This window comes from Leptidea sinapis, chromosome 22 (genome assembly GCF_905404315.1).
Source record: "Leptidea sinapis chromosome 22, ilLepSina1.1, whole genome shotgun sequence".
In the NCBI taxonomy this organism is placed as follows: domain Eukaryota; kingdom Metazoa; phylum Arthropoda; class Insecta; order Lepidoptera; family Pieridae; genus Leptidea; species Leptidea sinapis.
Window position 1 is genome coordinate 10,059,985 of NC_066286.1, and position 14,345 is coordinate 10,074,329.

Here is a 14,345-nt window from a genome sequence, read left to right on the forward strand (position 1 = left end):
CAAAATTTATTTATTTACAATTTTTTTATCACAATAAGGGACGAGAGGAACAGGACGTTCAGCTGATGGATGGTAATTGATACGCCCTGCCCGTTACAATGCAGTGCCGCCCAGGATTCTTGAAAAACTCAAAACTATAATTGCGCTTATAATCTTGAGTTAGAGAAATCAAAGTTTATCTGTTAGAAATTAATTAAAAAAGTATATCTGAATCGTATTATAATATGTAGCAATAAAATGCTTTGTAATCGCGAACTTTTAATTAATAAATGGATATAGTATGTTAAGAGAGTAAGACATATGCCATCACCAATGACGTTATATGTATAGAACATCATTCATTCAACACAATTCCACCATACATTATTTTGTTATATCTCAAAGGGTTTAGAAAGCGAAAACGCTTTGCAAAGAAAGCTCCTAGACGCCTTATTTTTTCCCACACCTCCGACAAATTTCGTTAATGTATACAAAAGTTACTGTACTTAAGCCTTCCTCAAGAACCACGCTATTCATTGGTGAAAACAGCATGAAAGTCGGTGCAGTAGCTTTTGAGTTTATCACGAACAGACAGACAGACAGACGCGACTGAGGACTTTGTTTTATAATATGTAGTATGATATATAGTTACATTAGCTGTTTTGATGTATAGTTTTATTAGCTGTTTTGTATAATTTAGAAGCCTGAGAAAACTACTTACAAAATAAATTTAATTCAAATTTGCAATTTTAACAAGAGGTCGGGACAATATAAAGATTACATATAGTTATGATTGATGTAGGCATATTATAATAAATATTTTTGGTACTTTAAAGCGTCCACGCGGACAACGTCACGGGCAGTAGCTATAAATAATCAAATTTTTAACCATTAAATAGTAAAAAATACTACAGTTTCGTCTAGAAAACAAATGGAAAAAAATTCACAAAATAAAATACCCAAGGTCCCACCGAGATTTGAACTCGGATCGTTGGATTCAGAGTCCAAAGTGCTAACCATTACACCATGGGACCGGCTGCTACAAGCATTGAAATATCTGTATTTAAGCAATTTTTGGTCTTTAATACGCATGACATGATTTTGTCTTGCTCTTTCCCGTTGAATTAGAGATAGTTGTTTTGTGAAGAGCTTTTAAATAGAATAGAGGTCGCCGATAGGTCGCTAATCGATTGTAGTTTTTATTTATTCGTCTATATAGCACAAAAATGTACTCAAATGTCCTCTTTTAAATTGTAAATACTGAATTTTGTTATCTGCCACCTATCTTCATTCTGACCCTTGTTTTATATTTTTTAAATAAAATTACTAATGATCGAATTACTTAAGTAATAATATAAATTATTAAATATGCACAATTTATTTATAGACCGATACGCAGCGGCAGAGCGTGCCGACATCTACACCTGCTCGGTGAACCTTGAACACCAGTTCCAGCCGAATGCAACTGACGACGTAGTGCACGTGACCGTCGCCGAATATCTAGAACGGCCGGTAGAGGCACAAGAAGATGCGATGTTCTTCTCCCCGACCAAAGTGAGAAGCTGCATCCTTCGAACGAGGCCCAAAAAAGCCCCGGGCGTGGATGGTATCACAAACGCCACCCTGCGTCATCTGCCGCGTCAAACCATCGCGTCGATAACGCGACTCTTCAATGGCATCCTGCGCTCAGGGTACTTTCCAAATATCTGGAAGGATGGCCTCGTCATTATGATCCCGAAGCCGGGGAAAGACACCGCACTAGCACATAGCTACTGGCCCATCACTCTTCTGGTGACCCAGTCGAAGATATTCGAATCTCTCCTGCTGTCACATCTAAGACCCTACATAGAGCTTAGGGAAGAACAGTTTGAATTCCGCGCTGAATACAGCACCACGCTGCAGCTGTCCAGGGTACTCCACACCCTCACCGCTTCTCTCACATAGAGAGAGAAAGCTGTGGCAGTATTCCTGGACATGGAGAAGGCGTTCGACCATGTTTGGCATACTGGACTCGTGCACAAGTTAGCTGTAACTTCGACATCTCCCCGCCTGGTGAGGATAGTCGCTAACTTCCTTGAAAACCGTCGGTTTTCAGTAAGGGTAGATGATACCATTTAGCTTCCAAGATTATCTCCGCTGGCGGACCACAGGGGAGCTGTACGCAAAATACACAAATGACACCCCGTTCGAACCGTCGGCGACTCTGGCGCTGCATGCAGATAGTAATAATAATAATCAATTATTCAAGACTAATAATATGTGGTACAGAATGTTTTGTGCCTTACCCTCTGCGGTAGGATTCATTATTCATTCATTAGGTAGGAACTCAGGGTGAGTTGCAGAGGCTAGGTCCTTCCGAGAGGCATTATTATACATAATTAGCAAACTCACTAAAAAGAGGTATGTGTGTGTGCGTGTGTGTATGTGTGTTTGCGTGTGTGTGTGTGTGTGTGTGTGTGTATTTCTTTTATCTTTTTTTTTATTTTTATTAAGTCTATGTTACTATGTCAAACTGTGCACAAGTTAAATAAATGTTATTAATTTGATGCTTAACTTTTAATTTTAAGAACGTTTTCTGTATAGTCGTATTTTAATGCCATGATTTTAAAGATTTTGTTAAAGAGTATTTATTTATTTTACTTATATTTTTATTAAATTTAATGAAATAGTTATAAGCGTATGCCGAATTGAGAGTTTTACATTGAGAAGTTTCTCTTCATGTAATGGGTTTGTTGGGTACCTAAAGGGCTTATTGAAAATTGTTTTAGTAGAGTTCTGTGCGCTCGTTCTAACTGAAGCATTAAAGATGACGCTGCGTATATTACATCTTTACTCAACGTAACGCACGCCGCCGTGAGGATGCAGCGCCAGCTGGACACCCTGCCAGAATGGCTCAAGAAGTGGCGGCTATCGGTGAACGTGGGCAAAACCCAGGCGCTCGCGACCGGGAGTGTGCTCACTGGCCAGCATAGGTTGCAGCTAAACGGACGGGACATTTCGTGGTCTCCAACGGTAAAGTACCTCGGAGTCACCATCGACCGCCGGCTCAACATATACGAGCACGTCACGAAGACCATCTCGTCGACAAACGTCGCGATGGCTTTACTTCATCCAGTGCTCTCCCCAAGCCTCCCTCTGAGGGTGAAGGTCTTGGTGTACAAGACCCACCTACGCAGAGGACTCACGTACGCACCATAGTACGTGAGGAACCAAACAATCCAGAGGGACCTAAGAGACGAGGGCTTAGATGAGTTCATTCGTCGTCTCGCCGTCAACATGTTCGCGTGTGCCGACTCGTCCGATCTCCATCATTTGCGAGATAGCCCCTGACACGCGCGGTCAACTGACAGTCACCGCTACCCGCGTGATCTCGTGCGGGACGAGGATGAAGAGTGACGTGTGCCCGGCTTGGCTGATCGCCCTCCCTCTTCTTCGGGGCTGATTTTCAGGGCCCGCGCAAACCGGACAATCACCGAACCTGATACCTGAGCTGAGGGAACAGGCGCTCCCCCAACAAATAAACCAAGAAAATGAAGAAGACGATAGCAGAGAGCAACCGCTCCCAACCCAAATGACCCGCCCGTTTCCACGGGTGGTGAGTGATCCCTGCTGCAGGGGAAGAAAAGTCCTGGCGAGAGAAGACCACGACGTTTATTCACCTACCGTATTCTGCTACACCTGTTTTGGTGAAGATTGAAAGTGCTCGTCAATTTGTAAGCTCGTACATCCATTTGTCAGTCGTATGATGAGGGACAAGAAGTGTTTTTTTTATGTGAAATGAGCATTCATACAACTATATGATCATGGCACCCGCGGTCTATACTCTCTGGTAGAGGAATCATAAAAGCGTTGCCAGAATACAATTAGTAGAATAGTAAATAGTAGCGTAACTCAGTGGTCTCCAGAGGCAGACTCGCATATGAATGGTTCCGTACAAGTTTTTTTAAGTGAAGCCGCGTTGGGCACTTTTTGATAGGAGAAAATCTAATGGATTTGCGTCACAGGCATGCTCATGACTGACGCACACGATTAATACATAATTTAAAAAATATATATATACATATAGCTAGATTCTTTTTGGATGGGTGAAATCTCGCGAGTTCGCGTCATCGAAATGCTTATCGCAGTATATCAGTAGATATATAGCTGACGTCATCATCATGACGTCCTTTTGAAATAAGGAAACTTAAACCGTTCGACTAATCTCATACTAATGTTTGATTTTTTATTATTAAAGTTTTTGATGTCATTTTACTGATTACCTAACATACTTTAGATATCTTAAAGTTCTTTGATATCTATAATAGTTATGTAATCTAATGCATAAAATTCTCGTAATCTATATTAATGCCGATATTAATACAATATTTTTGCTGCAGAAGAGGACTATTCGCGCTATTTAAAACCTAGGTCTTCAAGTATCATTGAAAGCAAAATTTAAGGAAATAAACATCTTGACTGTTGCTTCTTAATATATTCTTGATAATGTAATGTATATATGTACATAGGCACATAAGTGAATTTGCTTGAAACAGTCATAATGCCTACTACTCGCCTAAATCGAGTTAGTAAGTCTTTTATGTGGCGATGTACACTCTTTTACAACAAGATCCCAGAAAATGTTCAAAACAAAAGTATAACGATATTCAAAAGAATTGTTAAAAACAATTGTGTAGTAAAGGTTAACATAAATGACTTTCTTAATGATACCACAGATTTGGAATGGAGCGACTGCCCTCAGTCTATTAAATAATATGTTTATTTGTACGTTATTATTTTGTAAACATTTTTTTATGAAAAATAAAACATATTTATCCATATTTTTCCTAGTATATATTATATTATGATAGATATATTCTGATGGAAATGTAAGTATATTTATTTCTTTAAACAGATCTCGCAATGAGTCTACTAAAGTATAATAGTTATTTATGCAACTGTTGTGTAATAAGGGGTATTAAAACACGAATGTGGATTTATCATACGAGGCAAAGCCGAGTGTGATAATTGTATCACATGAGTGTTTTAATACCTAATTATCAACAGTTGCATACAAGACTTTATCTACACCCAGAATATGAATCCTCTAAAATATTCTGAAACAGTTAGCTCACTGCTAACATTAAAACACCAGTCCTATTAGTAACTTAATATCATCCATTACTGATTATATACGAATAAAGTAAGTATTAATGAAACAATTATTTATTTTAGTAGTAGTTTACATTTTGTATAGTTCAATAATTAAAATTCACTCGAATATAATGTTCTTTTGCAGCGTTTATAATGAATCGCTCATTTTTTGTAAACAAAACCAAAGAAAAATGGCGGGGATTCGAATAACCTACTTTTTTTTACGGCGCGCGACGTTTTGGAAGTGTGGAGCGCGCTTAAACGAAAATGTTCTTTTTTTGAAATTCATACAGATACCTCGCTTCGAGCTATAAGAATATGGCTGTCTGTTGAAACTCTTTGCGCATGAAGGGATCGAAAAAAAACGTAGGAGTGTTGTTATGAAATTCAGTACAACACTCGTTTGGATGATGTAATGGTTTTTAGAACATTAGGTTTAATGTTAGCAATAAGCTCACTGTTTCAGAATTTAAAGCATGGGTGTAGATAAAGTTAATAGCACAAAATTATCTACAGGCAGCAGCCCTAACCATGTACAAAACGCTCGCTTTGTCGGCTCGTGACCACAAATTGATCGGCCCCTACAACTCAATGGCGGACTATTAATTCAAACAGTTAATCCACCTTCGCTGGAACAAGCATTAAATTAAATGAATTTATATTAGAATGTTTGTCGATGGAGCTCTAAATGTAATTCATATTGGTTCGCATACAAAACCCACTCGTATCTGATAATTTGTATGCGTAGACTTAAATTGAAATGAATCTTAAATTGAAATGATTCTTAAATTGAATCTGTGAGTATTATTAATCCTTATAATAATTAGTCGAGATGCGATCATTGCGTAGTATGTGTGGGGTAAGACTGACTGATAGAATTCCGAATGCGGTAATACGAGCGCGCTGTGGTTTGAAAGATAATGTTGTGACAAGGACTGAAAAAGGAATGCTGAAATGGTTAGGACACGTGGAGCGAATGAGTGAAGAAAGAATGACGCATCAAATATATAAGGCTAGTGTGTGTGGGCAAGCCGGTCGCGGGAGACCTCGTAGAACATTCGTCGACCAAATTGGGTACGTTTTGAGAAAAGGAGAGGTCCGAAGCACCCGCAACCGGCGAGCATGTATGAAAAGAGTAATGAATGTAGAGGAAGCGCGTGAGGTTTATAAGGATAGAAGCAAATGGCATTCTATTGTCTCTGCCTACCCCGACGGGAACAAGGCGTGAGTGTATGTATGAATGTATAATAATTGTAGGGGTTTACGGTCAGTTACTACGCCGGTTGGACTCTATTTTTTATATTCACCAAATACATTTTTCATAACATCATTTCGGAACATCCTGTAAGTAATCTGGTAACCGCGAGCTATCGTAGGCACTGACACCTACATTATACAAATGATTTAAGTTTTCTTTTGTGTTAATTCCGCCAATATTTGTTTTTAAACATTTCGACACGTGTTTCGCCTCTACACGAGGCATCCTCAGGACGTGTTGTTTCGCCAAAATCTGGTACGAGACTCATAGAGATCTATCTCATATTTCCGCAAAGTAACGCCTACTTCGATAAATTTACTGACACCTACTTCTACCACGCCGCGTTGCGGTAGCCGTCCGAACTCGTAGGCGAATAGCGCCCACGTAAGGTGATTAAATTTTTGTTTTCTAAATATGTAAATTGTTTGTTTGAAAATGTCAAGTTTTTTTATTTTTTTTATTACGATTAAGTAGTCTACCCGTGTGTTTATTTAATATCGCCATTATAGCGCCACTCTGTATAAGTAAATGTATGGAATAATATGAAATTATAATACAGAGTATAATAATAAAATGCGGGTCTCGAACCCGTGACCTCTCGCGTTCCGTGCGAGCGCTCTTCCAACTGAGCCGACTCTTCGAGTGACGTATCGTTGATAAATCTTGTACGCTGTGCTTAACTCCCAGGTTGTGACTTCATTCCCTTGGTTTGCATTGTATTCAGTGGCTCGTTCATATTTTATTTGTGTAATTAATCCGAGAAGTGTGGGTTATCACTTTAAAACATAACAAATTGAGTATAATAATAATAATAAACTATTTTATTTGCAGCTAAAAACCCACATATTACAAAATAAAACAATACTATACATAATATGCTGGCACACATTATATTATACAGCATGTCCAGTGCCGATCTTCCACTTGAGCCATTCTGTGACCTCATAGCTGTACAGCTATTTCGTCAAGCATCAAGTTCGTACGAACTTGATGTCCATTTTATTAAAAAAAATATTTTTTATGGAGATTGTACCTACTTATAATTTCTTTGACGACCACTGTCTTGTTTTAGTGGAGAAATGGGGGTAATGGCGCCTACGGCGTAGGCCCTACGCAGACTGGGATGGTATGTCAAGCGATTTAAAATTTTACCAATGGACATTCAAACGTATAGGTATAGAAATACGACATACCGCGGGGTGAGGCGAAGTTTACCATGTTCAAGCTGAGACACATCAACACCGCCGTGACATGCTGTGGCAAAACGCTGGAATGCAGCGGCCAGTGTGCGCTGATATATGATATACCGTCAGTATAAGGCCCGGTATCCACTAAAGCGGAAAGGAGACGAGACGAGAGGATATAAGCTACGAAGCTGTCAGGTTATTTCCACCAGAGCGGAGAGGAGATGTGAGCTGTGTTTATAGCAACGCTTTCGGGTGTGTGAGATGCGGAGAGAAGGCAGCGGGGAAAAGGGCATCGCTCGAAAAAGCTTCATCGCTCAACGCAGCACAAAATTCTATAGACAAGTGAGACACCTCTTCTCTTCTTCGCTTGATCCATTTCCACACGAAAGGAGATGTGGAAATAACGAAATCTGATTGTTTATCAAAATACATCTCCTCTCCGCTTTGGTGGATACCGGGCCTAATTCCTTGCCATCCCGTCCCGGTCTGCGAAGGCCTTTAACCTAACATCTCGTCACTAACTATGCCTATGCAAAGCCGACTTACTTCACTCCGATTTTCCGGGTTGGTCTGGCATGTTTTGGGCTGCGGCGTTTAAAAAGTGTTACCTATAGATATGTTATTATTTAAATAAATTGTAATGATAGTTTTTAAATGTATAGTAGTGTCTTCTATTCGGCCGGCAAATATCTTTCTTCCTCCTGCTCGTCGGTTTCCTCAGTGCTGAGGGTCGTGATCATCCCGACAGAGTACTTGGTTGCGTATTATTTGCCGTCATCTGTGGTTTCAAGGGCAGTGCGAATCGGATCGGTCCATCGCATGGGGCTCCTACCTCTTGGTCTTCCTCCCTCCCTCCACCTTCCCTGTTACCATCAGTTTCTCGAGATTGTCTTCATCACTCCTGGCGATGTGGCTGAAGTATTCTAGGACCCTACGAAAGCAGATGGTAGAGATCCTAGTCACAATGCCCAGCCGTTTCAGGATCGACACATTAGTTCGGTGTGCTGTCCAAGGTATGCCCAACATCCTTCTCCAGCACCACATTTGGAAGGCATCGATTCGTTTTCGGTTGGTTTTCCTTAAAGTCCATGTTTCATCGCCATATATGAAAATGGAAAACACCAGTGATCGCACAAAATTGGTCTTGGTTTTTATGGTGATGGCAAATATCTTTACTTAAATTTAAAAACTCCTTAACACTATAAAATTTTATATTTACATAGCAAGTCACGACACGAGCTGAAAATCCAGTTGATGTTACCGATCACGAGAATATCCCACTTCCCCTACTAGGCTAAAGTAAACAATTCTTTTGCATGCGATGGTATTAAATTTTACAATGAATTACCAAAAAGTGTATCTGGATTATCAATTAATAAATTTAAATCTTTTATTAAACGCAGACTTATGTCAAAGGCTTATTACAGTATTGAAGATTACGTAAACGATAATTAAATATGGAATTGAAAAGAATTATAGTTTTTTTTATGGATTTTATGGTTCAGCCTTGTATTGTTCTACTCGATTGCATTATTTTAAAAAAATGTATATGTTTAAACTTTTGTGTAATTAATATGTATGTCTCTGAATTGTATTTTTGTGATTGACGTTGATGAGCATTTGACTTTGACTTTGACTCCACCGTTAGCCTGAGACTATAAGATATGCTGAGCGTTACTTCCGTCAGAAAAAAATTCATAGTGAATCTGAAGTCGCGCCTAAAGAAGTTTTACCTCAAAAAATTATTACTGTTACTTTGTTATATTTATATTGGAACAAAATTTGCGTCGTTGTATAGATAATTTAATTATCTAGACACTTTAGCAGCATTATTTGAAAAAAAAGATATTCTAATAATTTTAAAACAAACAAAATTTCACCATATATATAACTGCCATATAACCCTATATGGTTATATGGCAGTTATAACAGCGCTCGAGTGAAATTGAAAATCTATATATATAAAAATGAATTGCTGTTCGTTAGTCTCGCTAATACTCGGTAACGGCTGGACCGATTTGGCTTATTTTGGTGTTGAATTATTTGTGAAAGTCCAAGGAAGGTTTAAAAGGTAAATAAATATGAAAATTCTCGGAAAAAAAAGAATATAAAAAAAAATGTTTTTCCTGAACGACGGGGCACACATCAAATGTGTCCCCCGTCGTTTAGAAGTCAAATTGAAAGAATAATTTTAAATATATAACTAATTAGATTTTATATATCTTTCTTTCTAAATGATACTAAGCACTTCTTGGCCAACATTCAGAAATATAACAGCTGTTTCCCGATGACATCTTGCACACCCGTAAATGATTAGCCTAGATAATTATAAAATAACTATATAACCTAAATATTATATAGTCTGAGAATCGGTCGTCATCTATTTTTTATACCCCAAAAATTTTAATTATTAATTTTCTTATTACTTTATATGGCAATACAACGATTGATGGGTCAACTAGTATTGAATAAAAAGAAATTGCATTTTTGTTTTGTATATGGCTAGAAATCTCGATCGATAAATGTCCCTTAATAGCCCACATTCTATAACGAAATTGTTCCCATTTAAATGCCATCAATTGGACCAATAAATGGCCAACGCAATGGTTATACAGTCAGCCAATTAACATTCGACAATAGCGGCATGTAATACTTAGTTTGTAACCGAAGTTTAGTGTTTATTATCAGCTGTTAACTTATTTATGACTGTTGGATTTCGTAGAATGTGGACTTCAGTTTTGTGTTGGTAATAGTATTAATTTGATTATACATTTCAGTGGCTGTGTTCAAAGCTCGTCTATTAAATCTAGACCGCTAGATTATGGGTACCACAACGGTGCATTTTTCTGCTATGAAGCAGTAATGTGTAAGCCTTATCTACTGTGTTTCGGTCTGAAGGGTGCCGTAGCTAGTGAAATTATAGTCTAGTCGACAAGTTGATATTGGTACAAAATATAGATATTGCTCTTAAAAATATGTGCGATAGCTCATTGGATCCGGAATGACGCCTAGAAAAATGTTCCAAAAGCGTGTCTTACCACATAAAAAATTGCAAAGGTTATAAACAATTAAAGATGAAAAAAATGGCATTTTGTTTTTTGCCAATATTTCATAAACTATTAATATTTAAGTAATTTCAAAAAAATATTCTGAAAGAAGAGGAAATTTCCAATAAAAACCTCCCGGAACTCTATCTCGATTATTTATAATTTTAATTTAACGATGAAAATAGGTCTGCGCGCGACATTTTTACGTTGCACGCGTGGCGTCAAAAGCGTGTACGGCACATTAATTTATTTATTTAAGATATTGAAGTTTATGAAATATTGTCGAAAAACGAAATGCCGTTGTTTTTTCATCTTTAATTGTTTATAACTTTTCCAATTTTTTATGTGCTTTATGTACACGCTTTTGGCACATTTTTTTAGGCGTCATTCCGGATCCAATGAGCTATCGCACATAATTTTAAGAGCAGTATCTCTATTTTATACCATTTTTTTTTTTTCAACTTGTCGACTAGACTATTACTGGATAATGAGATTTAACATCTTATGTCTCAAGGTGACAAGCGCAGTTGTAGTGCCGCTCAGAATTTTTGGCATTTTCAAGAATGCTGAGCGGCACTGCATTGTAATGGGCAGGGCATATCAATTACCATCAGCTGAACATTCTGCTCATCCCTTATTGTGATAAAAAAATGATCTAAAAGAGTGTCAAAAAGCTTCACTACCTCTCATGAAACGTCAGCATTTACTCAATCCACAGCTTGATGAAAGAAAGTAACTTGACAACATGGTTATAAAAAAGTGCATGCTTTTATGAATGGGCTTTGACTTTTAATAAGAGATTTATGAATATGAATAAAAATATTTGAATTGAAATGTATTGAATGATACAGTAGGAGATTTTATACTTTTTTAGAACGCAAAAAAGACTATTATGGGACTTTTTCGTGCCATTATTTCATGTTCTGTTCCAAGCAGTGACATTGAGTAACTTGGAGAAATAATCTCTGAGTTTCAATTGCAATACTTCTTCCTTTGCTTTCCGAAGCGATAATTTACCCGGTGATAAGGTTTTTTATGAAAACATAATTGAAATCCTCCCACTTAATAAACACTTCAGCCCAGTTAACAACAATATTAGCTCAACAACAATATAATAATAAAGAAATATCTCGTTATAGTCTTCTCATTTCCTTCAGAAACTATTTTACAAGACAATCTTGTAAGCAAAGCGCTGAGTAATAAAAATCGGATGTTTTTGAGATAGCTTTTAGAGAAACGTTTCAAAGGTTAATGCATGCTGGTTTTATAGAGCACTAAAACAAAAGAGTTCTGTTCACCGACATGTTTTTAAATTGTTTGCTTTCAGATAAGTCTCGACCGCACTTTGTTTCTTTACGAGCCTTCGGTTTTTTTTTCAAATAGAATACGTAAGTGATCACTTTCTGCAATTGAGGTGTAGTCTATTGACAAATAAAAAGTACCCTGTTTTAAGCAGTTTGCAATTTTTAATATGATATACCTCACTGCTAGGATTAATTAAATTTATTATTATTAATAAATTAAACAACGGCGCCTTTTTTTGCCGTGAAGTAGTAATGTGTAAATATTATTGTGTTTCGGCTTGAAGGGCGCCGTAGCTAGTGAAATTACTGGCAAATGAGACTTAACATCTTATGTCTCAAGGTGACGAGCGCAGTTGTAGTGCCGCTCAAAATTTTTGGGTTTTTCAAGAATCCTAAGCGGCACTGCATTGTAATGGACGGGGCGTATCAATTACCATCAACTGAACGTCCTGCTCGTCTCGTCCCTTATTTTCATAAAAATAATAATAATTATTAAATTAAATTTGTAACCAACATTTATGAACGCAGGACTCGAACTCGCGATCTCTCAAGTTCCGTCCGAGCGCTCTTCCATACTACTATGCAATAATTGGGGTTGAGGACGTTATCAAGTATAAAAGTAGATCCTGTAGATGGAGCCACAACTTGAGAGTTCGTCGTATTGTCCTGGAGACATCTCGAAAGGAAGCTCGTTCCATAGGTTGGTGGTGGCGAAAATTCCTTTGAAAACCGCACTATAGGGGAACACCATATTCTATACAAGCTGTCACATTCCTTTCACAGAAATGAAACTCTGTTACTTGTTGATGTGACTTTAACTGTACGTACCATTAATGGTTCACGAGAGCTGCTCCCGATAAAGTACTAAAGTAGTTTGGCAGATTATACTTATGAAATTTGTAATAGCTACTCGAATAAGTCGAGTTAGTAAGGCTTTTGTGGGGTGATATATGCTTTTACAACAAGATCCCAGAAATTGTTCAAAACAAAGTAGGTATTACGATATTCAAAAGAATTGTTAAAAAACGTTTGTGTGGTAAAGCTTACTATAACATACATGACTTTCTTAATGATTCCACAGATTCTGAATGGAGCGACCGCCCTCAGCATATTAAATAATAAGTATAATTGTACAATAACACTTTTTAAACATATTTTTTTAAGAAAATATAGCCCGCTGAGTTTGTTGCGCCCATTCTTCTCAGGTCTGAGGCATTCTCTTTGGAAAAGGTGATAGTTTTTGACTTTCAATAAGTGATGAATTTGAATAAATAAATATATAAAGTTATCTATTTATACTGTTAGTAATAAAAGCTCACATAAAAAAATGTAAAAAATATCCAGCACTTAGTTTCGACTTCCATTCTTAATATTCCATTATCAGTAATGAAATAGGCTGTAATTAACAGGTAGGAGATACGTTAAATGGATCTTTGTGAAGTTCTACATTTGCCAAATCTACTTAGTACTAAGAGCTTTTATATACTTTCTTTGAACTTAATAACTTGAAGCTAAGAATGTAATTAGATTTTACTGTTCGATTTTTATTTTATCTTATAGTCGGAAAAGTATTTTCTTGGTAAATACAATCTCTATTTTCTTGTAATAATAAGGCTGACGGCGGAATTGACTGATGCTGTGTCAGCTCAGCCATTGAGATGCTTTACGCATGATACAGGATAATAAATAAAATAAAAAGCCTTATATTACTATAAATACCTGTATACATAACTTCCATTTACTTTTTTTTTTATTTGTTTTTTTGTTTACTTAATAATGACATAATATTATAAAACAAAGTCCTCCACGAAAGTATTATTTATGCATAATTATTATTGAAACGGGTTGCATATTAAAGTTTTTAATTTAATTTTGGATTTGAATACTTCTTTCGAAGTGCTGAGCACTGTACTATTTAATGAGACTGATTTTGATTTGATTTATATGTAATGTAAATATACATTTTACCCAGTCTGAGCCTACTGTTATCTAAGCCGGGGTTGGGTCCATCTTGTGGGGCCTACCGTGTTGGTAGGACGATCTGGTCAAATCGCCGGAATACGTTAATATAGTTAGTGGACGAGGGCAGCGTAGGACCAACCGTCATGGCGATCTTTGATGGATGCCTTTGTCGGGCAGAGGAAGTGTTCCGGCTGATATTCATTTATTTATTTATTTTACACCAACAAGACAAACACTATCAAAAGCATGATAATATTATTACAATAAATAATACATTCTAAGTGTTGGCTTTATTATAGGTGTTACACAGATTTCAAAACCACAGACACAAAAACATGTATTGAATAAAATTGAATGCAAACATTATCGGAATATTTACAAATTGAATTAAACGTAAATGAATAAAAAATCAATAATATTTTATAATCATTAAAACATGCATCATTTCACAATTATATAAAAGAGACTTAAGGCG

The 14,345-nt window shown here is 36.9% G+C and overlaps 1 non-coding gene across 1 annotated transcript; it reads right to left on the minus strand.

The window, feature by feature from the left end:
- Window positions 1-941: 941 nt before the first annotated feature.
- Trnaq-cug (transfer RNA glutamine (anticodon CUG)) lies at window positions 942-1,013 on the minus strand. The gene has a single exon. It is a non-coding gene; the product is annotated as a tRNA-Gln (tRNA).
- Between the last annotated feature and the right edge of the window lie 13,332 nt (window positions 1,014-14,345).